At 35.3% G+C, this 24547-nt stretch overlaps 1 long non-coding RNA gene across 2 annotated transcripts in view; it reads left to right on the top strand.

The window, feature by feature from the left end:
• LOC102159151 overlaps positions 1–24547 on the top strand; it is a 67046-nt gene that overhangs the window by 25756 nt on the left and 16743 nt on the right. The window contains exon 1 of one of the 2 annotated variants that reach the window (XR_002338568.1): positions 20571–24403. The exons of the other annotated variant lie outside the window; for it this stretch is intronic. This is a non-coding gene — a long non-coding RNA (uncharacterized LOC102159151). Of the gene's footprint in view, positions 1–20570; positions 24404–24547 lie in introns of those variants that run through there. 2 annotated transcript variants of the gene reach the window in all.

Here is a 24547-nt window from a genome sequence, read left to right as displayed (position 1 = left end):
TGTGACCTACACCACAGCTCACAGCAACAATGGATCCTTAACCCACTGGGCAGGGGCAGGGATCAAACCCGTGTCCTCATGGATACTAGTCCAGTTCATTAACCACTGAGCCACAAGGGGAACTCCACAACCATTAATTTGATCTGCCTACTCATGGGGCTATGGGCTTACCACCACTTCTACTCAGTAGGTTATATTAAAGAAAAATAAGTGAGAAGGACAATTGCCTAGTGATAATATTATATATTGTTTTAGCCCAAAGGCTTTGGAACTAGACTGCCTGCCTCTAACTTGTGACCTTAATCTTCCTAGGCCTCTATTTCAATTTGCAAAATAGGAATAATAAAAGTATGTAATTAATAGTGTGCCTGTGTTGATTAAAATGAATATTAAATCTAAAAAGCCTCAGTTCAGTGTCAGATAGGAAGTAAGAACTCAGTAGATATTATGGATGTCTTTATAATTTTCCCTTTTTAAAATATAATTAGCGTATGTTCCAATATGTTTTTTATTACTTATACTATTTCATAGACTTGTATTAATAACTCAATACTGGAATAACAGAATCACAAATGGCAGTGGAAAATCTCTGGTTTCTTCAGTTTTATACATTTCAAAGGTTATACCCACAGAATAGTAATCCATTTTATTTATTTAAGAGAGGTATCCAAGTCTAAAAATTTGGAACTATTTGGAACTAGTCTATTTGGAACTGAATTGCAAAAAAATCTGATTTATCAAAACCAATCTATGTTCTTTAGGTGCTTGATTATTTGTCTGTTTAGCTTTTTACTACAATTAAGATGATTGAACCCAAAGAACAGTTTACCATTCCTAGTAGACAGGGAGTCAAGAGTCAAGGATCCTGTTTTCAGATGTGACACTAGCTACTGTGATCTTAGGTAAATTATTTATTTGGTTAATTCTTCATTTGTGATATGAGGTCATTTTGCTAGATGTGCACTAGCTTATATGAATTATTCGGGACCTAGTAGTTTCTATTATCAAGTCTGAATAAATAATTCAAAACATTTCAGATCAGAAGAGATATTAATTTAACTAGTCCAATGACACTAAGTTGGAATGCCTGTAGAGCCATATAGATAATTAAGATGGAGAAACAACAATAACTCATTAACTGAAGTAAGATGATAAAAGGCAGTTAATAATCAGCATTGGAAATTTAGGAGAAAAGGCTTCTATCTTTTGGAGACAAGGAAGTCTGTCAAAAGGGGACCGTAACTCCTTCCTTCTCACTTACCGTTGCCACAATAACAGTCCAATTTTGCCAGATTTTCCAATGTTCAAATGTCAAAAGAAATTCCAACACATGCAAGAAATCAAGATTTTTCACATGAAATATTCTGAATTTTATGTGTGGACAACAAATTTCTTTCTTTTTAAATCATAATTATAGTCAAACAAATAGACAATGGGACTGTGTTTGGCCCAGGAACCACCAAATTGCCACCTTTCCATTCACTGCTTGAATTCCTCCACAGCATCCCAAAGATGTATTCATTAAGTTTATGCCACTACAATCAACTTGGTATCTTGGACAGCTATTTCTATGTTTGGGCAGTTTTGATAGAAAGTTATTTTATTTTATTGCTTTTGCTTAAAAGATGATGCCAGTAACTGTCATCATATTTATGTATCTTTTTCCTTCTTTTAAAACCGTAGTGAAAAATCTAATCTGCCTATTTTATCTGTTGAAAATTATCTCATTCCCGCCCCTTAATAACACCTAAGTCCTTTCTTATTTCAGTTATTTCAGATCAAACTGGAGTTTCTTCATTCTTCTGATTGAAACTGCTGAATTGATGGACTTTCCCTGTATTCTTAGAAGTGTTCTGGACAAAGCTAACTCCCGTGGTCTATATATAATCCATCAGCATGGTGTGGGAAGGCTATCTTTTTACCATATCACTGTAGCACATGAAAATCTTTTTGTTCCTAAATTACTTTTCTATTCAAATTAGAACAGAAAAGTAATTGCCACTATTATGTTAACATTACTCACCTTTTTTTGTTTTTTGAATTTTCTTCATACCTTATAACACTTAATCCAACAATGAGATAGTCTTATATTAGTGAAATTCATCAGGACATAGCCTCAAATAATATATTTATCCAAAGTTGGAAAGTTTACTTGTCATTGTTTATATTTTCGTGATGTTTTATGTATTACATTAGTAGTTTTGGTCACAGTTTTAGACCCAAATCTACAAGATTATTTTAAAGATAAATTATAAAATGATTCTTGTAATTTTCCTTTAAACATTAAAACCATTTGTAACAGGAAAGACTACAGTTTTAGCTTGTTAGAAGTTTGACATATTTCATGTTTATCTTAGGAAGTAGCATAGAGTTTATAAAAACCAAAGTATGGAATTTGGGAATATTAAGTTGCATATCGAAGTCAAGTTCTCTTCCTGCTCTAAACTGACTCCAGTTTACATTTGAGAAGAGTGCTTGGTAATCGACTTGACAACAGCTAATCACATCATTGCCTAGTTGTCTAGGCTCAACAACAGACTCTAGCCAATGGATTTTTATTTTATTCTGATTATCTTGTTTTTCCTTCTTATGCTCTGTTATTCTTCCCTTGAGGGAAACTGAATCTCTAAGAACAGTTTTAGGCTTCGTTTCCTGACTTACTAACTCATTGTAGAGGAGGCTATCACCCTGCCAAGGACAAAAGGGCCTTTATTAATTGTAAGGTGGTGAGGTAATGTTACCCTGAGTGAGTCATATAATGTGGCATTTTGAGCCCATAGCAATACATCATCCACATCGTCCCTGCATCTCTGTGTTAAGTGCCTAGTGAGGTCATTCAGGGGCAGGCAGTTTTAGCCACAACTTTAAGAGCTATTTGTCACTATCTAACTTCACATGGAAAAGTGTTTTCCCATATCCTTCCGGGGGAACTTTGTGGTAGACTGAAAGTTCGTATGAGTTATTTTTAATAGACATACGTAAGTCCTATAATGGTAGCGGAAGGAGCAATGAGACAGGGATACGGATTTGAGGCCTCTTCCCCAGTTTTCTAGGTGCCCGAGTTTGTGAAAGAGTAAGAAAGAGTGATAAACCTTCTTCTAAAATCCCCAAGAAGAACAACTTTGTGGTGGGAGTGTTCTTTTACAGTTGAAAGAATCCCAAAAGTTCAGTGGGTCAGTACTTCTAGTCCCTAGCTGTCTACTATTATGGTCCATGCACAGGCTGGAAAAAAAGAATTTCCAAACTCAGAGCAGGGTGAAGTTTATTGAGGCAGGAAATGCTTCTAGGGCGAGCAGCTGGCCAACTCCCTGATAATCAGGGAGAAGTGACTCTGAGAATGAGTCTTTGTCTATTTTTATAGCCCAGGAATAAAGGAGAGAGGGGTGGTCTTACAATATATTTGCTGATTGGTTGTTAAGGACAGATACTTTCCTAGAAGAGCAGGGAGAGGAACAAGCCAATTACCTTCCCTTATATGGGATAGGAGAGGAGTAGGCCAGGCTACTCAGGAGGGACTCAAGAGCTTGTAACAGTTGCAGTGGGACAGCAGGGGTAATAAGGGTCTGGTAATTTTTATCCTGGCCACATTGACATATGGAGAGGCCTTGAAGTCCCACATTTATTTCTTCTTTAGTTAATTTTCATTTGAAGGAGCTCTAAAATCCAGTTCTTCAGGACTTCTATATTATCCTCATTATTCAGCACCCAAATATTCCAACTCCTTGTCTTTCTAAAACATCATTCCTGCCAAATTGCAGCTCTGAATGAACTTTCTTCTTCCTTTTCCATACTGCTGCTTCTGTCCTCCTAAATATTTCAGGGGAAAGGTGCATGTTTTTGCTGACTGGCTTTATTTCAAATATATGAGGAAAATGGGAAGATGTTGATCAAAGAGTAGAAACTTTTAGTTATAAGAATAAAGTTTTGGGAAGAACAATTTCTGGGGATCTAGTGTACAGCATAGTGACTATATTTAATAATACATATTGTATATTTGAAATATTCTGAGAGAGTAGGTCTTAGGCATTCTCACCACATACATACATGCATACACACTACACATATACATGTGATTTCTAAATTTTTATCTATAAAAGATATTTTTATTTATTTATATGTGATTTATTTTCTCATTTCTCCAGAACTGTATTCCCTTGGAATTCTAAACTGCTGCTTCCAGTATTGATCATTGTTCTCAAATTCCCAAACCAATAGTCCTTTTTCTAAAGCTTCCCTCATTTCTCTTGGTATCGTTTTGATTCATCCTGAGCCACAATTCATCTTTATTCTCTTGAATAGAATAAAATATACTTCAAAATCTGAAGCAGTTCTTTTGTTTGCCTACAACTCTAGCTATTATAATGAAGGGTTATTCTGTTTAACAGTAGGCTGAACCAGCTGAATGGGCTTTACATTTCCTCTGAGTTTTTCTGCAAGTTCACTGGCATACCCCCACCCTCCAACACTTTCATCCCTGTTCTTTCCTGAGACTTCACTCTCTTGTTACCTCCTTACTCTCCATTTTGAATGCCGAGTTCTAGTACCTTTGCTTTTGTCTCATTGCCTATTATTGGTATCTCTCTCTCTGTCTAGTCCTTTAGATGTGTGTTTCCTATTGGACTAGCATCTATTTGGGACATTGTTGATTGGTATAGAATGGACTCTAAAGGCATAGAGACTTGGAGTCCCTTTTGTAGCTCAGAGGGTTAAGAACCTGACTAGTATCCATGAGGATGCAAGTTTGATCCCTGACCTAGCTCAGTGGGTTAAGGGTCCAATGTGGCCACAAGCTACAGTGTGGGTTGCAGATGTGGCTTGGATCTGGCATTGTTGTGGCTGTGGTGTAGGCCACTGCCTAGGGTTCTGGTTCAACCCCTAGCCTGGGTACTTCCATGTGCTGCGGATGTGGTAAGGAAAAAAAAAATGGCATAGAGCCTTGACTTGTTAGCCCAGTCCAGCCTTGCCCAAGTCCTTCTCAGACAAATTATTTAATACCCCTATGTCTTAAGTTTCCTTATTTGAAAAATTGGAAGAAACTAATATACTAAGGTGTTTTGTTAGTTTTCTATTTTGAATTAGGAATTTAAAATAATGCTATTCTATTATTTCACAGTTTCTGTTTTCAGAAGTGTGGGCAAAGGTTAACTAGATCTTATATTCAGAGGCTCACCGAGCTAAAATCAGGAATTCAACCAGGGCTACAATTTCACTTGAAGTTCTCTTCCAAGATAACTGGTTGTTAGCTGAAAACATTTCTTTGTGGTGGTTAAGACTGAGATTCTCACTTTATCGCTTGCTTGCTGTTAATGAGATGCCTTTCTTCACTCCTAAATGCCACTACCATTACCTCTACAGCATGGTTCTTTGCTCCTTCAAGGAATCATCTATCATGCTTAGAATTTCTCTGATTGCTTTTAATGGCTTATCTAATTGGGCCAGGTCCACCCTGGATAATCTTGTATGATTAACTCAAAGTCAGCTAGCTGGGAATGTTAAATATGTCTGCAAAATCTCTTCTGCTGTATAAAGTAATGCAGTCATGGGAGTTTTATGGCATCCTATTTACAAGTCCTGCTCACACTTAAGGGAGGGGATTATTCAGAGCATGGACACCAGGGGACGGGCATATCGGGGGCCATCTTAAAAGTCTACCTTCTAAAAAATTATTTAACTCATGAAATTACTGTGAGGATTAAACTGTAGTGCATAAAAGTACTTGATATTATGTCTGACTCACAGTAGATGTTTAATAAATTTTCACTACTGCTATCTCTATGATATTATCATCAGGAAATCATGCTTCCTGATTTTTTTCCCAATATTACCTGTGGGAGCATAACATCAACCCATTTTTCCAAACTCAAGAAAACTTATCCTAGCTTGGTTTCCACATCCTAGGTCTTAGCAATCAAAAGATTACTAAGATTACTGATTTTTGAATTCTGTGGTTTAGGTCTTAATAGCTTCAAGACTATTTTATTAAAAACAATAATCTATACATGCTCTCAAAACTTGAGTAAAGCAAAATTTCTACTGTATGTTCTAGTGAAACAACAAACTGGTAGTCAAATACAACCTTATGGCATTAATTACCACCTGAGCAACTGAAATGAAAATCTGGAAAAGAGATTACAAACTGCCTAAAAGTATGGAATTTTAAGTGAGGAGGAATGGGGCAACTGGGAGGTGGAAGGAGCAGGGAAGAGACAGAGAAAATTGATTTGCTAATGACTGCTCTGAATATTTCCTCTGTTTATTTGTAGTGTAATAGCTCCCTTGAATTGCTTTTGTTCAAAAATTAATGCAAATCTAAGTGACTTATGTTTCTAACTTCTATTTGTAGAAATATATGCAAGTTTCTGGGTTTTAAGTGAAAACCATCTTGCCTCTCATTATTTACAGCAGGGCAGCTGTAGGTTACAAATGAATGCTTGAAATCTTTTGGGGCCTCTGATGTGTTTTATTGATAAATTGTTACTTTCAAAACAACTACTGTTATGTTAATGCTCCAAACAGTAAGTATTATGATCCAGAGAAAGACCTATAGTAGTCTCATCACTCACACTCTGTCCTTGACAGTCTTCAGAGGGAAATTCCCAAAGAGAAAACAGGTATCTGTCACACAGTACTTATCCTATGCACCCAGTAACTTATACTGTTCATGGTTGGTAACATAAGCGACATGCTGAGCCTAAGCTAATGAATTTCCATTTCAAAAAGCACAGCAACATTTTTTTCCTTTGTATTAAGCTCTGAGCAGGTGGTGTTTTCTAATCATTTATGTTCAGTTCATCTGCTGTCATAACCAAGAGGGATCGGAGATGCACTGTAGCTTGTGTGGTAAAATGATGATGAATAGAACAAAGTTGTTGTTTGATCAGGGAAACATTTAATTTGGAATCCATGGCAACAGAAGTATGTGAGGCGGGGCTGGGCCCTGCCCTCTGTCATGAAGCAGTAATTCAACATCATCTAGCAATCCTCTAGCTTGGTTCTTGTCACTGTTGAAAAATGATGAATTAAAGCAGAAAATCAGTAGTAGACGTGGCAAGACATTATCTCTGGTTGGTAGAACAAAGTGTTTCTATAGCAGCTGGAAACTAAACTTTCAAAACTGGGCTGTTTGTCCTCTATGCTCTCAAAGCATCACATTTTAACCATTATCATAACTCTTATTTTTCAAATATTAATGGTCTCTTTACCTATTTATCTCCCTCATAGACTAGATCGTTAAAGGCCTTAGTACTGCCACTTTGTTTCTCAGTTACCTTGTCCAACACTTCACAGAAGGTGGGTAGTCATCAGAAATGTGGTTTTTAGTAGAATATACTCAAATACAAATATAAACACTATCCTTTCTCATTTTACTGAAAGAAAAGCTACCACATCCTCAAACTGTAATGTGCTCAATCTTGTCAGCAGCTTTTAATGTCTGACTTTATGTGGACCAGGTCAATAACATGTAAGATGCTCTATTACAGCTATAATTTGATTACATTAAATTAATAAATAGAGCTGAAAACTTTTCCTTGAAACAGATTTTACAAGTAACAATTTCACTATTCTCTAGGACTGAACTAATAGATAAAAACAATTCCCTCTTTGGGAGTATAGGCACTTTACCCTCCAATGCTTCTTTCTTTTATATATATATATATATATAATGATATTTATTTTTTTCCATTATAGCTGGTTTACAGTGTTCTGTCAGTTTTCTACTATACAGCATGGTGACCCAGTTAAACATACATGCATAGATTCTTTTTTCTCACATTATCATACTCCATCATAAGTGACTAGACATAGTTCCCAGTGCTACACAGCAGGATCTCATTGCTAACCCGTTCAAAAGGCATTAGTCTGCATCTATTAACCCCAAGTTCCCAATCCATCCCACTCCCTCCCCTTCCCCCTTGGCAACCAAAAGTCTATTCTCCAACTCCATGATTTTCTTTTCTATGGAAAGGTTCATTTGTGCCGTATATTAGATTCCAGATATAAGTGATATCATATGGTATTTGTCTTTCTCTTTCTGACTTACTTCACTCAGTATGAGAGTCTGTAGTTCCATCCATGTTGCTACAAATGGCATTATTTTGTTCCCTTTTTATGGCCGAGTAGTATTCAATTGTATATATATACTACATCTTCCTAATCCAGTCGTCTGTTGATGGACATTTGGGTTGTTTCCATGTCTTGGCTATTGTGAATAGAGTTGCAATGGACATGCAAGTGCATGTGTCTTTTTCAAGGAGAGTTTTGTCTGGATATATGCCCAAGAATGGGATTGCTGCGTCATGTGGTAGTTCTATGTATAGTTTTCTAAGGTATCTCCATAACATTTTCCATAGTGGCTGTACCAGCTTCCATTTCCACCAACAGTGCAGGAGGGTTCCCTTTTCTCCACACCCCCTCCAGCATTTGTTATTTGTGAACTTATTAATGATGGCCATTCTGACTGGTGTGAGGTGGTACCTCAGGGTAGTTTTGATTTGTATTTCTCTAATAAATCAGTGATGTTGAGTACTTTTTCATGTGTTTGTTAGTTATCTGTATATCTTCCTTGGAGAAATGTCTATGCAGATCTTTTGCCTATTTTTCAGTTGGGTTGCCGGCTTTTTTGCTATTGAGTTGTGCTCTTATAAGTACTTTTGGGATAAGATTCACAATTTTAGGACTAAATTTGAGATTTGATGTACAACTATATTAACAAGTGGAATGAGACATTAGGATTAGGCCATTTAGGATGCACTGAAGAATTAATTTATATAACAGGAGTTTCCTGTAACAAAATTAATATTTACCAGCAACTTGCAGGAGGTGTCAGTCACAATAAAAACAGTCAATTGAGACTATTCATAGCAATTTCTTTTATTTATTTATTTATTTATTTTTTGTCTTTTTGCCTTTTCAAGGGCCGCTTCCCACGGCATATGGAGGTTCCCAGGCTAGGGGTCGAATCGGAGCTGTAGCCACTGGCCTATGCCAGAGCCACAGCAACGCGGGATCCGAGCCGCGTCTGCAACCTACACCACAGCTCACGGCAACGCCGGATCCTTAACCCACTGAGCAAGGGCAGGGACCGAACCCGCAACCTCATGGTTCCTAGTCGGATTCGTTAACCACTGCGCCACGACGGGAACTCCCATAGCAATTTCTATCCATTTATTTGTAGCGTGTGAATGAATGGTTAGAGAGAAATGTAGACTTGGTAGGGAGGAAAACAAAGTCCTTCTTATAACCATGTGATGAGATGCTGGTGCATAATCCATCATATATTTAAGACAGATGTACTTTCTGTGGCTTTTTAGCTTAACTCCAAAATCAAATATATAATAATCTTGCAGACTTCTTAAAGTTAAGTGATTTGTTTGCATGGTTATTTGCAAAGATAATTTAAGAGATGTTAATGTTAATAGGGATGTTTAGGGACATCATTTTCTAAAAGCAATTGTAATATCTAAAAAAATTATAGATGCAAATCTCTACATGTTATTTTATAAGTGAAATCAGTTACCTACCTATGTATTTAGCATTCTCTGTGTTTCGAACATCTGGAAAGGGGAATTCATGGGAAATTCTGAAAGAAAGAATTTCCATGAATGAGAGATTATGAAAGAAAGACTTTCAATGACATGAACATTTATTTTGTGAATATCAAAAGATGAAAAAATTAATATATACACACAATTTGGTATAAATAAATACAGCTCAAATATTGAAAGGACCTGAAGTTAAAGAGCTTCAAGTCAAATGGAATCCGGAAATTCTTGAGAACTAAATTATTTTTAAGGATCTCACAAGGGCTGGAGCACACACTGGGGGAAGAAGGGAATCAGGAATAAAGGCATTATGAAAGGCAGGAATAGCATGATAAACGGAGGTCTGTTAGATATTAGCTGGCAGGAGCCCAAGGACCACTTGAGAGAATAAGGTAAAACTAGATTAATGAACTGTAGCTGCTGAGGAGACCTTCACAGTAGCTGTGCTACCCATAGGAAAGGTGCTTTATGTTCTCTGGCAGTAAGTGAAATACAAAAGGACTTTTTCTTTCTTTTTTCTTTTTTTGTTTTGTTTTGTTTTGTTTTTTGTCTTTTATCTTTTGAGGGCTGCACCCGCGGCTTATGGAGTTTCCCAGGCTAGGGGCAAATCGGAGCTGTAGCCACCCAGCCTATGCCACAGCCACAGCCAAACAGGATCTGAGCCACCTCTGTGACCTACACCACAGCTCACGGCAACGCTGGATCCTTAACCCACTGAGCAAGGCCAGGGATTGAACCCACAACCTCATGGTTACTAGTTGGGTTCGTTAACCACTGAGCCACAATGGGAACTCCCCAAAAGGACTTCCTTAAAGAAGATAATAATAACAGCTAAGGTTTATTAAAGGCTTACTTATACCAAAAGACATGTCTCAACTCATTTTCTTGTCAAACCTATGAGGCTATCATTATTTTTATTTTATAGAAGAAAACTGTACCAACACATAGCAATTCCATAACTTCTCCAAAAATAGAGATAATAAATGCTTTGATGGGAATTCAGAAAATAGCCTGACCCAACACCCCGTAACAATCTCATGTCAAAGAGCCACTCAAGATAGTTATTCTAAAGTCAGCATAAAATGAGAGGAATGGGTCAAATCTCATTACAATGAAATCAACTTAAAGTTCAAGGCAATATATTTTTCCCCCATGAAGGAAAGGGCCTTTCAAGGGAGACAAAAAAAATCTTCTTTATCCCGAATATGCCACCATCTTCTCCATTGAATTCCTACTACGTTTTGTCATGGTGGAGAAATAGTCATTCATTCTCAAGAGCTGCTATATTGAAAATAAAGTATGGTTCAAGTCAATGCAAGAAAAAAATTCAGGGTGCAAGTGCCAGCTAGAAATTCTTCTCAATATAGTAGCCTCAGTTCTTTCTCCAGACACAGACATATGTGACCAGAAATTAGAAGTGGCAATGAAATATTGCCAAGAAAGGGTAATCCCTAGGAGAAACCTGGACACAGGCACAAAAGATGACAAAAATTTCAGTGGGGAAAAGTTTTCTGAAAGGAGAGGTTTTGTTTTTGATGCGCTAAATTATGAACTAAAAAATAATCAAGGGTCTGCCTTAATCCCCATTTGTAGGGAGAAAATGAAATTATTTAATTCCCTTCTCTGCTATGCAAAACTTTTAGTTTCAAAGAAATAAGGATATTATTTGCCAAGTATATTTAGTCAAGAGTTTCTCCCTTTATAAATAGCAATAAAACTTTAAAATGTTATTTTTTTGTATTTAGAATTTTTCTTTTAATTTTTATTTTAATAACTTTCAAAATATTCTAAGCTACTTGCTCTGTCCCTTTTTATGATGTAGTTCCTTGATAAAAGCTCAGTTTTCCTCTGCTTGTCATTATTTCAAATTTGTCAAATTCATTTTTTTTTCAAAATTCCTACCATCCAGCCCCATAGGAGTGTTGGTATCTTATAAATCAAGGAAAATTTAACTGGCCCTGAATTACATATATAGCATATCCTCTTACCCCCTACCTCCATCAAGAATAGTGTGTCTGGAGAAGAGTCTCCTGTTATAAAAGACTATGGGGTAAATATCTGGTATAGGAGTGGATAGAAAGAGGAAGAGGTAAAGAGCCAGGGCTGGTTATGAATGGAGATGGATCCTCATGACAGCACACTGTCCAGAGTAGAAGTACTGAAGAACTTATACAAGTACCCTCTTACAGGTCCAGCTTTGAATTCCTGCCACGCAGTTAGCAGTGTCCAAAGAATCAGTGACAACAGAGAGAAGACTGAGATAGCAGGAAGCTATGTGAAGAAACTCTTCCTTCAACTGTACTCTAATGTGTTAGAAAATTCTTGAAAAGACTTGGGATGAGAGGTATTCCAGAACCACACCACCTCCCTCCCTTACCTCCCTTACAGATAAAAGCTATCTATACACACTTACACTGGGAACTGACGATTCCATACTCTTTCTTTTTTTCTTTCTTTTTCTTTTTATGGTGGCACCTGAGCATATGGAAGTTCTCGGGCTAAGGGCTGAATTGGAGCTGCAGCTGCAGTCTGACACCACAGCCGTGGCAACACAGGATCTGAGCCACGTCTGCAACCTATGCCACAGTTCACAGCAACGCCAGATCCTTAACCCACTGAGCAAGATCAAGAATCAAACTCACATCCTCACAGACACTATGTCGGGTTCTTAATATACTAAGCCTCGATAGGAACTCCCTCAAAGACTTAAGGGGTTTAAACACTTAAGAAAGGTCTTTATACAGATGGCCAACAGGCACATGAAAAAATGCTCAACATCTCTAATCGCTAGAGAAATGCAAATCAAAACTACAATGAGGTACCACCTCACACCAGTCAGAATGGTGTGAGGTCAACAAATAACAGATGCTGGAGAGGGTGTTGAGAAAAGGGTAGCCTCCTTCACTGTTGGTGGGAATGTAAACTGGTACAACCATTATGGAAAACAGTATGGATGTACCTCAGAAAACTAAATATAGAACTACTATATGATCTAGCAGTCCCACTCCTGGGCATATATCTGGGCAAAACTTTAATTGAAAAAGATACATGCACCCCAGTGTTCATCTCAGCACTATTCACAATAGCCAAAACATGAAAACAATCTAAATGTCCATCCACAGAAAATTGGATTAAGAAGATGTGATATATCTATACAATGGAATACTACTCAGCCATAAAATGAACAAAAAAGTACCATTTGTAGCAACATGGATGCAACTAGAGATTCTCATACTAAGTGAAGTAAGTCTGAAAGACAAATAATACCATATGATATCACTTAAATCTGGACTCTAATATATGGCACAAATGAACCTATCTGCAGAAAAGAAACACATTCATGAACTTGGAGAACAGACTTGTGGTTGCCAAGGAGGAAGGGGAGGGAGGGGGATGGACTGAGAGTTTGGGGTTAATAGATGCAAGAGATTGCATTTGGAGTGGATAAGCAATGTTATCCTGCTGTATAGCACAGGGAACTATACCTAGTCACTTGTGATGGAACATGATGGAGGATAATGTGAGAAAAAGAATGTATACGTATAATGGGGGTCACTGCTGTACAGCAGAAACTGACAACATTGTAAATCAACTATAGTAGAAAAAATAAAAATCTTAAAAAAATTAAAAAATTAAAGAAGGAACTTTGTAATGAGTCTGAATAAGAGAAGTTGCCATTTCTGCAAAGCCTTTAGTTAATCTTCCCACAAAGCATGTCAACAAGGGCAGAAACTCTGAGGCAGGAATGAATTTAGGGAGGATAAGGGAGAACCAGAAAGAAGCTAGTATGTTTGTTGAGTATTAACCAAGGAAGAAAATGTTAGGATATTAAGACAGAGATTTATTTATGCCATTCTAAGTGCAATAGGAAGACATTGGGAAAGGAAGAGAAGTCTGATGATATAGAATTCTTGGATACTTTCTTAAATCAATGTTTTTCTGAGTGGTTAATGTAATTAATTTCCTCTATGGGTAAAACAGACTTCATGTCCTCTAGGTATAAATAATTTTTGTATAAAAGGAAATAAGCAGGTAAGGTACCTGCGAGTAAAAGCAGGAAGTTAGGTGGCTACTCTAGAAGTTCAAGCCAAAGTTGATAGATTGACTTTGATTAGGGTGGGATCTCTGGGGACTGAGAAGTAGGCCAATTGAGATTATATGTTAGAAACAACATATTTAATTTAGGGTAGAGAAGGCTGAAGGAAGGGGTAGAATTAAGGATGACATCTTCGTTTGGGCATGACAGCTTCTGGAAGATTGATTATGTCCTTGAATAGAACGGGAAAGATTGGGGAAGAAAGGGAATGAGCATGAAGGGGAAAGTGGTGGACAGATAGTATTGGTTCAGTTTGTTACATGTTACATTTCAGATAAACATAACATTTAAATGGAGGTATACTAATGCACATTATGGATAATTACTGTATTGGGACACCAGTTTATTGGGATGTAACCAGGATTTTTTAGGTTAATTAAATAGAATAGGATAGAATAAAAAATTCAAAATTTTACCACATGTAATACAGAATAATTTTATAATTTTTTGTCTCAGTTATGAATTTATAGATACATGTGCAATAAGTCATAATGTAAATTGCATTTCTTATTTTGAGTCACAAAGAAATCTCAAAGCTACTGACCTATGAAGAGTTTAAAATAGTGAAGGGAAAAATCAGGTATAAAGTTCCAGAGGCCCTTGTCATTGAGAAATCAGCAGCAAATAATGTAGGATGAAAACTAAGAGTCTAGAGTTCAATTTGTGGCATATTGCACATATATGGGGTGAAACTAAGACAAATCATCTAATATGAGCAAACCACTAAATACTGGTATGATGCCTTCTCAGATTAGAGTTTCCTCCAAAAACAAACAAACAAAAAAAGAAGGTTGAAAGAATGGACCATCACATTAAAATCTTGATTTATGCTTTCATGCTTATCTATACTACAGATCTCAATGCTACTTTAGGTCTGCTTAAAATATTATGATGTGACATTTATTTTAAGTTTAAGAAGGAATCCCAAAGATAACTTTTATATGAAATATTGCAGTGTCAAGAACACATGCATTTATGGGGGGTAAAATGCCAACTACAGGTTAATTAGTAAAGAAATTTTTATTGCTTGAGCAAATGAAATGTTCCCACAACATAGGAGTACACTGGAGAATTTAGAGGCTACATAAAAAGTGTCAGAAGGCTAAGAATGCATTTAACAGCAGCCCCCAGGAACTTGTACTATAGTGGTATTCGTAACTCCTGGATTGTTGTTTAAAGATTGATCTGGTTTTCATATTATTATGTTGGTGGAGGAGTCTCTTCTGCTATTATATCCTAGCTATTATAGATTACAGAGACGACCCAGTTCTCAACTATGTTTTTAAATCAGAGGCCGCCCCATATGTCACTTATTCAATGATGGGGTTTACCACGTCTGTGGAAGTGATTATTTGGATTTATCTAAGCTTCTGGAGCTTCTTAACCTTTTTGATATTTAAAAAGTAAAGAAATATAGTCAGCTTTGAACTTGGATCCATGCTAGAATATAACAAATACCTAATCAATTTAATCAGAAAATTTTCTCCAAACTTGTAAGATATTTCTTAATAAGCTAATGGTTATTTCATGAAAACTTCCTCTAGTGCTCATTTGATGAGATATTGCTAGATAGAAAAGTCAGATTCTAAATCAAATCTCTAGAATAAGGAGGTATTCTGGCTAGTTTGCAGTCCATCTGAATCATTCATCCACTTAATGCCCAAATTATCAATTAACCATTCTGTTGGAACAGATTAATTCAGATTTAACTTATGATTTTAAACCTGGAAACCGGAACATTTATCCAAAGACTTCAATTCAGCCACAGTTTTAACCTAATGATTCAACTTTGCAGCAGTAGTCTGAACAAAAAAGACAATATCAATGAAATCATGAAATCACATTCCTTCATGAACATGTCCTACTGTTCCCTGCCTGGTCTTCACATTGAAATATGAAGTAATTCTTTGATTTAAATCTATTAAATGTCCTATTTTGTTTGTATGTAATTAGTCCACTCACTAGCACAGAAAAATATCATTCAATAAAACATTGCTGAGTGTATGAGTAAATGAATAAAAGAATGACTAAAAAATTAATTCTAAGGTATTGACATACAACTGTGTGCCTTATAAGATTACAAATTTTAGATGAAAACAATTAATAATATATTTTATTACTAACTTCTGTAAATTCCAGTTTTCTTATCTGTAAAGTGAGGATAAAGTAATGCTCTTGCAATGATAAGTACGCCAAATGATTTTTTAATCTTTAATTTCATCTATCCATATATCCACTTTTATTAAGCTTCTAAGCATGCTAGGCACCATGCTAGTTACTTTAAAACAGTTTATCATATTCACTTCAGCATGTTGTAGCCAACTGAGGCTTGTCCATAATCTTACAGCTGGTAAGAGGACTAGTTGGAACTCAAACTCAGGACTTCTAATTCTATGCCTAGGATTCTCTCAGTTATAATGCATCACATTATAGAATAGAATTCAATTAATCATATTGGCTTCTTTTATGGCTGCAAAAGTCATATTCAATAGCACTATGGAAAGAAGGTATGACAGATTTGGAATGCATAGCTTTTATAAATAATTATTGTAAAGTACTAAAATTGCATTAACAAACATTAACTTCCTTTAAGATTCAAAGTAATCATATTAACAATGAAAATAATACAGATTTAATTCTTACATTTTGAAGATTGAAATGAGGAATAATCTCTCTTCCCAATGTCCTGCTACTTTGTCTCTTATTCATCTCCTTCTGGAATGTGATCTATAACTATGAGTGAAATAAAACAGTATTTATAGTATTTATCAGAAAAATCTGATTGACTATTCAGTGTTAAGCAGTGACACAAATTACTTCAAATTTGGAAATCTGTGTACAGCTGATTCTATGAGTTCCCTGCTTCAAGACTTTGACAGTTCCTCACTGCTTTTAGGCTAAAATTCAAACTTCTTATACTCACAAGACTTGTTTATGCTTCTCCCCAACATAATCCAGCATCTGTTTCCATCTTGAGAGTGAATTTTCTCTGTTCTTATATCTTTCATCTATGACTCAGGCTTTTTTTTTTTTTTTTTTTTTCTTTTTATGACTGCAACAGTGGCACATGGAAGCTCCTGGGCTAGGGATTGAATCCTAGCCACAGCTGTGACCTATACCACACCTGTGGCAGCACTGGATCCTTTAACCCACTGCCCTGGGCTGGATCTCAAACCTGAGCCTCCATAGCAACCCAAGCTGCTGCTGTCAGATTCTTAACTCACTGCACCATGGTGGGAACTTCAAACTCAGCCTTATTAAAAGACTCTCAGTCGGAGTGCCCCTCGTGGCACAATGGAAACAAATCCAACTAGAAATCATGGGGTTGTGGACCCTGGCCTGGCTCAGCGGGTTCAGAATCCGGTGTTGCCATGAGCTGTGGTGTAGGTCGCAGATGCGGCTTGGATCTGGCGTTGCTGTGCCTCTGGCCTAGGCCTCGACCCCTCGCCTGGGAACCTCCAAATGCCACAAGTGTGGTCCTAAAAAGACAAAAAAGAAAAAGACATAGATATTAGAATACGTTGAGTGTTCTTTTTGTTTTGTCAAAATATATTATTAAATATTACAATTTAATTGCAGTTTTAACCCTTTGAATGACACCAGTAATTTCTATCATATATGAGAATGAAATATTTCTGAGCACTACTTATTCTCTTATATCTAATATTGATATCTATATTATGATAAGAATGATGTCTGTATCTTACGAAACGCTCAATAAAGGAAATCTTATAGTATTTAAAATAACTTTCATTTTTAGTGAAATATGCTTATAATTATAGATTAAATTCTATTTAATCAGAGTTCTTACACCTCATCAAATAAGCATATAGCCTAGAATAGTCTTTAAATGATTTTAAAACTTTAAATGACCTAATTGCTATTTAATTTAGGCTATTAACTTTTAGCTTCTAACCTTCTCTCTCTTTGCCTTTGATCTATCAATATTGAAATGACATGTTGGGGTAGTCCATTGAATTTTTTCTTAACTTAATGTGACCTTGTAGGAGAAAATGTCCCAATAAAATGTAGAAAGGAGAGACCTCAGCCATGATGACTAAGCAAAGTCTAGCTAACTGCCCCAACCAGTCCTCCCCCATGCATCTGCTTCTGTAAATTTGTTTCTGCATCTACTACCTTGCCTGATGTCACTCCAGTCCAACTAGCCAAGCTTGGACCCGGAAGATGTAGCCCATAAAAGCCTTGTGAAACCCTTCTTCCAGGCTCAGACTCTGGAGAGCGATCTCGTCTGAGCCCGCCAGTGTAATAAACCTGAGTTCTCCAACTCTCTGAGTGCTCGCTTGGTTTCTCCCTGGGTAAAAGAGCTGATCCACTACAGCCACAGAGCTGCTGGAGCTGGTACGCTACAGCCACGGGGCTGTCGCCAGAGCTGATACGCTGTGGCACAGGGCTGCTGGGTATCTGCCATAACAACCTGTGAGTTTCTGATTCTTACATTAGCTTTTTTCCCCCTGAGGATTTTTTTTTTTTTTTTTTTTTTTTTTTTTTTTTTTTTTTGTCTTTATAGAGCTGCACCCACCCTAAATTCCCTAGGGAATTGAATCAGAGCTGTAGCTGCCAGCCTATGCCATAGCCACAGCAACACCAGATTCAAGCCAACTCTGTGATCTAAACCACAGCTCATGGCAACACTGAATCCTTAACCCACTGAACAAGGCCAGGGATTGAACCCACATCCTCACGGATGATTGTTGGGTTCATTACTGCTGACCCGCTATTGGAACTCATCCCCTGAGTTTTATAAATAAAATTACATTACAGATTAGCAGAAGCTGTTCTTCAATGATGTCTCAGAAAAAGAGACTAAGGAGTGAGAATGGAAGAAGTCGTTAATGTTTACACTGTACTCTGCTACTTCTTCCTTTCAGTCTTCCTGTTTAGCCACAGAACCTGTGAGAGATCTTATTGATTCCAGTGCAAATAAGATGCAGACTTTGTTTTCGAATGGAGGAGACAGCCAACATTTACTACAATAAGTTAATACATTTTTATGGCGACAAGAGGAGGAATCTATGAGAACTGAAACATACATTGATGCAGTTTGGTTTTGAAATATGCCTGTTTTCTTATATTTGTACCAAATTATAATAATCACAAAAAATAAATTAAACACATTCTAATGAAATTGCAGGTTCTGTCATTTGAGTAGGCTAATTATGCAGAGATTAAGGTCATCTGAGAACTAATGTGTTCAAATCACATTAGCATCACTAGTATAATTCAAATTTTTACAAAAAGTGTAAATACTTGATAGTACAATTCCCATTACCAACTACATTAGTTGAAATTCAGTTCTGTAGCAAAAAAATCTATAAATTTGCAGCCCAGAAAGAATAATTCCACATATATTCAAGAGAAAAATCCTTTTCACAGGAGATAAATAGAAGGCTTCATGCTGGTGAATGCTTATGTTTAATTTGTTATGATGCCTCACTATTAAATCAAGAAAATGATGAGATTTTAGTTAATGTTTGACGCGTATGTGGGAAACATCACAGTTATTGCTAAAATATACCATCCATTGTAATCAAGAAGTGCAATGAGACCAGATTTTTCTTAATGAAACAAGCTGATAACTCATTATGTATGAGTGCATATTTATAACTTTAGGAAATTCTTGATCCTATTGGCATAGGAAAGCTGAAGAGAAATAGAACTATAATGAGCAATTCCAAGTTAAATTAAAATTATATTCTAAAATACAGATTTATCTGGCATTGATGGTTTTGTTGATATATATTACCTGTATATATGTATGTGTGTGCTTTATTTGTATATGTATGCATTTAAGACATGTAACATGCCTTATTAATTTTTCTTGCTTCCCTCCCTATGCAGAATTTAAGCAGACTTCTTGTTTTTTCTCTACTTCATATCTGGCAAATTCTTGATTATGCCCTAGTTCTAGCATAAACTTCATTTCCTCTGTCAAAGTTTTGTCACTAATTCATCAGAAATATCTCTACCTCCTTACATTCATAGCACTTTTTACTTATTATTCATTTGTTCATTCATCCATTATCAAATATATTATTGAGTATCTCCTATGGGCTAGACACTGGACAGTGCAGATATTTCATGGATAAGACCGAGTATCTTTTCTAACAAAGCTTACCTTCTGTTGAGAATATGGTCATAGAAAATATTGTAGACATAGTTAAAATAATATTGCATGCATGTTATGTATTCCTCCATCTATCCTCTTTAGATTGTGAGCTTTTTAAAGTTTCTCTGTTCTATAGACAGTTGTATTACGTTTTTTTCATAAGTATCTAACAAAGTATTATATAAATAGTTATTGCTCACCTATCATTTGTTGAAAGTTATTGACAAAGGCTGTCTATTTATTTATAGATTTGCATGTGTTCATATAACAGAATTGTAAATTCCAGTTAGTAAGAGTGCATTTTCATATAAGTATGACCGACTTTATTTATAATTGGGTAACTGACTGCCTACAGGTCATGATGCTAACCTAGTGAGGATCCTTATTCATCCAGAACCTACCAACAAGACTTATGACAATTGAAATTAGTTTATAAAAAGACCAAATACTTTCACAAAAATTGTAATGAAAAATGCAAACTCTTATTAGAGTGTCAATTTGACATGTTAATCTTATTATGTGACATCAGATTTTTTCCTTGAGTAACATTTAGTAGTGAGAGGATTGGAGATAAACTCTAAACAAGCAAACAAAATGAGTTTTCAATTTCCTTGAAGTTAGTCTTTCAATTGAATAAATATTAAATAGTATATGCCAATTATTTTAGTTTTCTGAGGTAGGCCTATACCTCTATGAACTTTCTTCCCAGAACTGCTTTCTTTGCATCACAAAGATGCAAAGATGCATCCATTCCATGGATTCTGGAAAGTTATGTTTCCATTTTCATTTTTCTCAAGGTATTTTTTATTTCCTTTTCGATATCTTTCTTGAATCATTGGTTGTTCAGTAGCATGTTGTTTAGTTTCCACAACTATGCAAACCTTTGAAGATATGAATCTATGACATTGTATAAATGTATATGACATTGTGTAAATAAGTGTTTATACAGTGTCGTGAAGATTGTAGCCTCTTTAATTTAGGTAATTTTTCATTCAGGTAAAATGTAATTCAGTATACTTTTTAATGTTTCATGTATAAAACAAATGACATATATTTGGAATTCCTGTTTATTTGACTCATTCATTCTTTAACCATTAAAATACACTTCTTCCCTAGTACTCTAATGGCATTTGTCTTTAGGTGGTGAAAAATAATATCTTATCTGATAAAACATTGACTGATTTTTAGACTTCATATAATTTCACTTTATTGTTTCATGGGATACTGAAGGCCAGTAGTGTTCAAAATTGTATTACTATAACTCTAAAATATTGTTGTAAAATGATTATCTTTCTTTTTTAAGATATCCTATCTTTTGAAAATGTCATAAAAATATTTTAATTGGAATGTTGCAAAGGAGATAACATATAGTATAATATGAATATTAAAAACTGCTACCTCATTCATATATATGTATATATTCTCCAGTGGTACCTAAATAGTGTAATGATTTGATATACAACATCCATTTATACATACTCAAGAAATTTTAATTTAATTTTTAGTAATTTACAGTTTTTTCTATAAACACATATATATGTAGTATCATATTTACTATACATAATTTATCATAATGCTGTTTAAAGCTTTTAAATTTTTTTCCCTATAACTCTGAAGTCCTACAGTTAAAAGTCCCTACTATAACCATCCTATTTGAGTGATCGTTCAGTTATAATTAATGCATAATTGATCAAAATGCCAAAACATATTATTAATTTTGATAAAAATGTTTTCAGAAACATGTATCTTAAGAACACATTAAGACATATAAAATAGTATACTTTGGAAGACATTAACTATGAAATAAGTGATTTAGTAGCAATGACCTAAATAAGTTAATGAAAAAAAGACTTTTTAAAAATTTATTTCTGTGATGGACACTATCTTTCAATTCTCAGCTTCACCAGTGAAATACAGAAAGTCTTCCAGCATTAAGTCCCCTTTAAATATCAACAGATATATGCCTTTCTAATGAAGGGAACATTTTGATGACATAGATAGCACAGCGTTTCCTCTAAGTTAGAGCCAAGTGCTTCAGGAGAATATATGAAATCTCATGTTACCTGCAAAAAAAATGACTGTCTTTTCTGAATGTTCAATGCCTCAAATATTCTGATAAACATTTTGCCTGTGCCATTTTATTAAATCTTATTACAACCTATGAGAAAATAATCATACCATCATTTTATGTGAGACAACAGAGAAATAGGATACATTTTTCCCAGGACCCTACAGGTGGTAGAGCCAGGGCTCAAATAAAATGCTCTCAGAGCCAATGCTGCTTACCATTGGCCTCACCCACCTCCCTGTAAGAGCAATTGCAATGCAGGTAGCTTTTCAGGCTTTCTTGTTTCCCTCTCATTATCAAATCCTATTAAATTGCCTTATAAGAAATGTCTGTATGTAAACTGAAACTTCAGTGATAAAATTTGCTTCCATTTATTCTTTGTAGTTTTAGTTGAATTTCTTTGTAGTTTTAGTTGCAATATAATCACACAATTTAATATATTTCTGTTTATATATAGTGTATTTACATATAAAGGAAAATATGCATGAGTTAAGCCCTATTGTGATAAAATCAATACTAAAAACATGTGGAATTTAATAACATATACTGAGTTGTTGGGGTTTTTTAGTGTCTTAAAGGTGCTTAAATACTTTCATGGCTCTGTGTATCATTTTTAATGATAGCACTAACTTTTTTCTTGAATACATAATTATACGTTTTTTGTGGATGGAAGGTACAGTGCTAATACTTTTGGAACTTAAAGAGAAAACAATCATAATTACAAAATCTCAATGTTAGCTTTTAATATATGTTTAATTCAGTATATGGACAAATAATAATATATGAGAAAATATGTTATGTTTAACCAAGTGTTGAAGAGGATATTTATGCCACAGGGGCTCAGAGGAGGGGAAACACCACGGATGATGACATCTGTAACGGAAGGAAAGGACCTTGACTTAAAGAAGTGATGTAAAAAAGGATAGTGTCTCAGAAAAGAGGGAAATGAACAGACGTATTTGAGTATGAGGAAGAAATGACAATAATAGAATTTAATGGTCATCTAACAACTATAATGTAAAACATATCAGAAGAGGAAAGATTGAAGGCAGGGTATTGTAATAACCTAGACTTAGAATGTAGTAATGAGTGTCTAAGGCTCTATTTGCCTTTCAAAAGAGTGATTTACCCATAAATTTACTAATGCTTCTGTGACCTAAGCTCTCTGATCTTCTGTTGAAAATTATGTGCCTTGAAAGCCAGTTGTTCTCTGGCATATAACCACAGGGAATATGTAGTTAGTTAATTAATAAAATATAAGAGAAGCAGACTATAGCATGGAAGACCTGAGAATATGGGGAAATTTTTAATGCTGCTCTGAAATGTCATTCAAAAGCAATCAAGACATAGAGCATGAAAACAGTTACCACATTCACTTGCAGCCTATGATCTCCTCCTGGTGAAAGATTACACATCTTCATATTCACACAGCTTATATCCAGGCATACGATAGGGGCTGAAGAATACCTTGTTGCTGAATTAAATTAAAGTAGGATGCTACCCAAGTAGAATGATACAGATAGTATTTTCTAGAAGGAGAGTAGACACAGTTATGTACCAAAGAATGTATAAGTAAGAGCATGCAAGCATTGGTGGAACAAGATGGGAGGAGTAAATAACTGTTAAAGGGATTTCAGAAGTCTCATGTAAGGGATGGATTTTCATCTAGATTCAAAAAATGAGTAAGTTAGAAAATTTGGTGGGTATGGGGAGAATGTCCTAGGGATAGGTTTTGAAGAAGCAAGGTTCTAGGATTGTAATCTATTATGTAGTGTATTATTATTACACTACATAATAATGTATAATAATAATGTAATGCAAGCTACATAATAGTGAATAATAATAATGTAATGTAATCTATTAATGTGGATGCATAAGACAAAAATAAATATTTACATTAAAAATAAACAGATATCTCCTTTCTTGTTTTGTAATACTCATCTGTAATTTGGCAAACATAATGATGAAAAAATAGAATGCATCTTGATTTTATGTTTTATTCTGATGGCATAAAATATAGTATGCTTTTCTAGTAGTGAGACACGAAAGGGAAATTGTCACTGAAGTCCAAATTGATACACTCTCAAAAGAAAGAAAAGGAAGTATTTTATCATTGGTTAAGATGTGATTGAGGTACCTCATATATTCAACTATAATCATTCAACAATTTTTTGAGGACCTATTGTATGCTAAGCACCACATTAAGACATAATTTATCCATGAATACAGATGAACGCAAAAATATGTTACAGGCAAGAATACTACCTCCATGTGCTTAACCTCTGTAATGGGTCAAAATCTACTCTTCTTTTTGTCATTACCATATCACTTCCATCTTTTCCTAACAGCACATCAATTTTTTTCTTTTCTCTTACGAAAACTACTTCCCTCATGTTCAAGTTGTCTAAATAATCATCAGCTCTAGTTTGGCATCATTAGCAATTTGTCTGTGAACTTTGTGGACCTTAACTGAGGAATATAAGAGTGAAAGACGTTTGGAGCTGAATTATTGGATTGCCATTGTTTGACCTACCTGCCATCCATGAACCTCTCCTATTAAGATCTTCAGAGTAAGTAGGAATGCTGCTTATTTTGTGAAGAAACTTTGTCTTTAGTGGGAAAGAATGAATTGCGGAGACTAAAGCTCAGAGATGAAGAGAGAGAGAAGGAAATGATTTGTTCTTTTGTAAGAGAGAGAACATCGTTTAAGCATC

Source organism: Sus scrofa, chromosome 14 (assembly GCF_000003025.6).
Source record: "Sus scrofa isolate TJ Tabasco breed Duroc chromosome 14, Sscrofa11.1, whole genome shotgun sequence".
In the NCBI taxonomy this organism is placed as follows: Eukaryota; Metazoa; Chordata; class Mammalia; order Artiodactyla; family Suidae; genus Sus; species Sus scrofa.
This window is presented reverse-complemented; position numbering and strand designations above follow the sequence as displayed.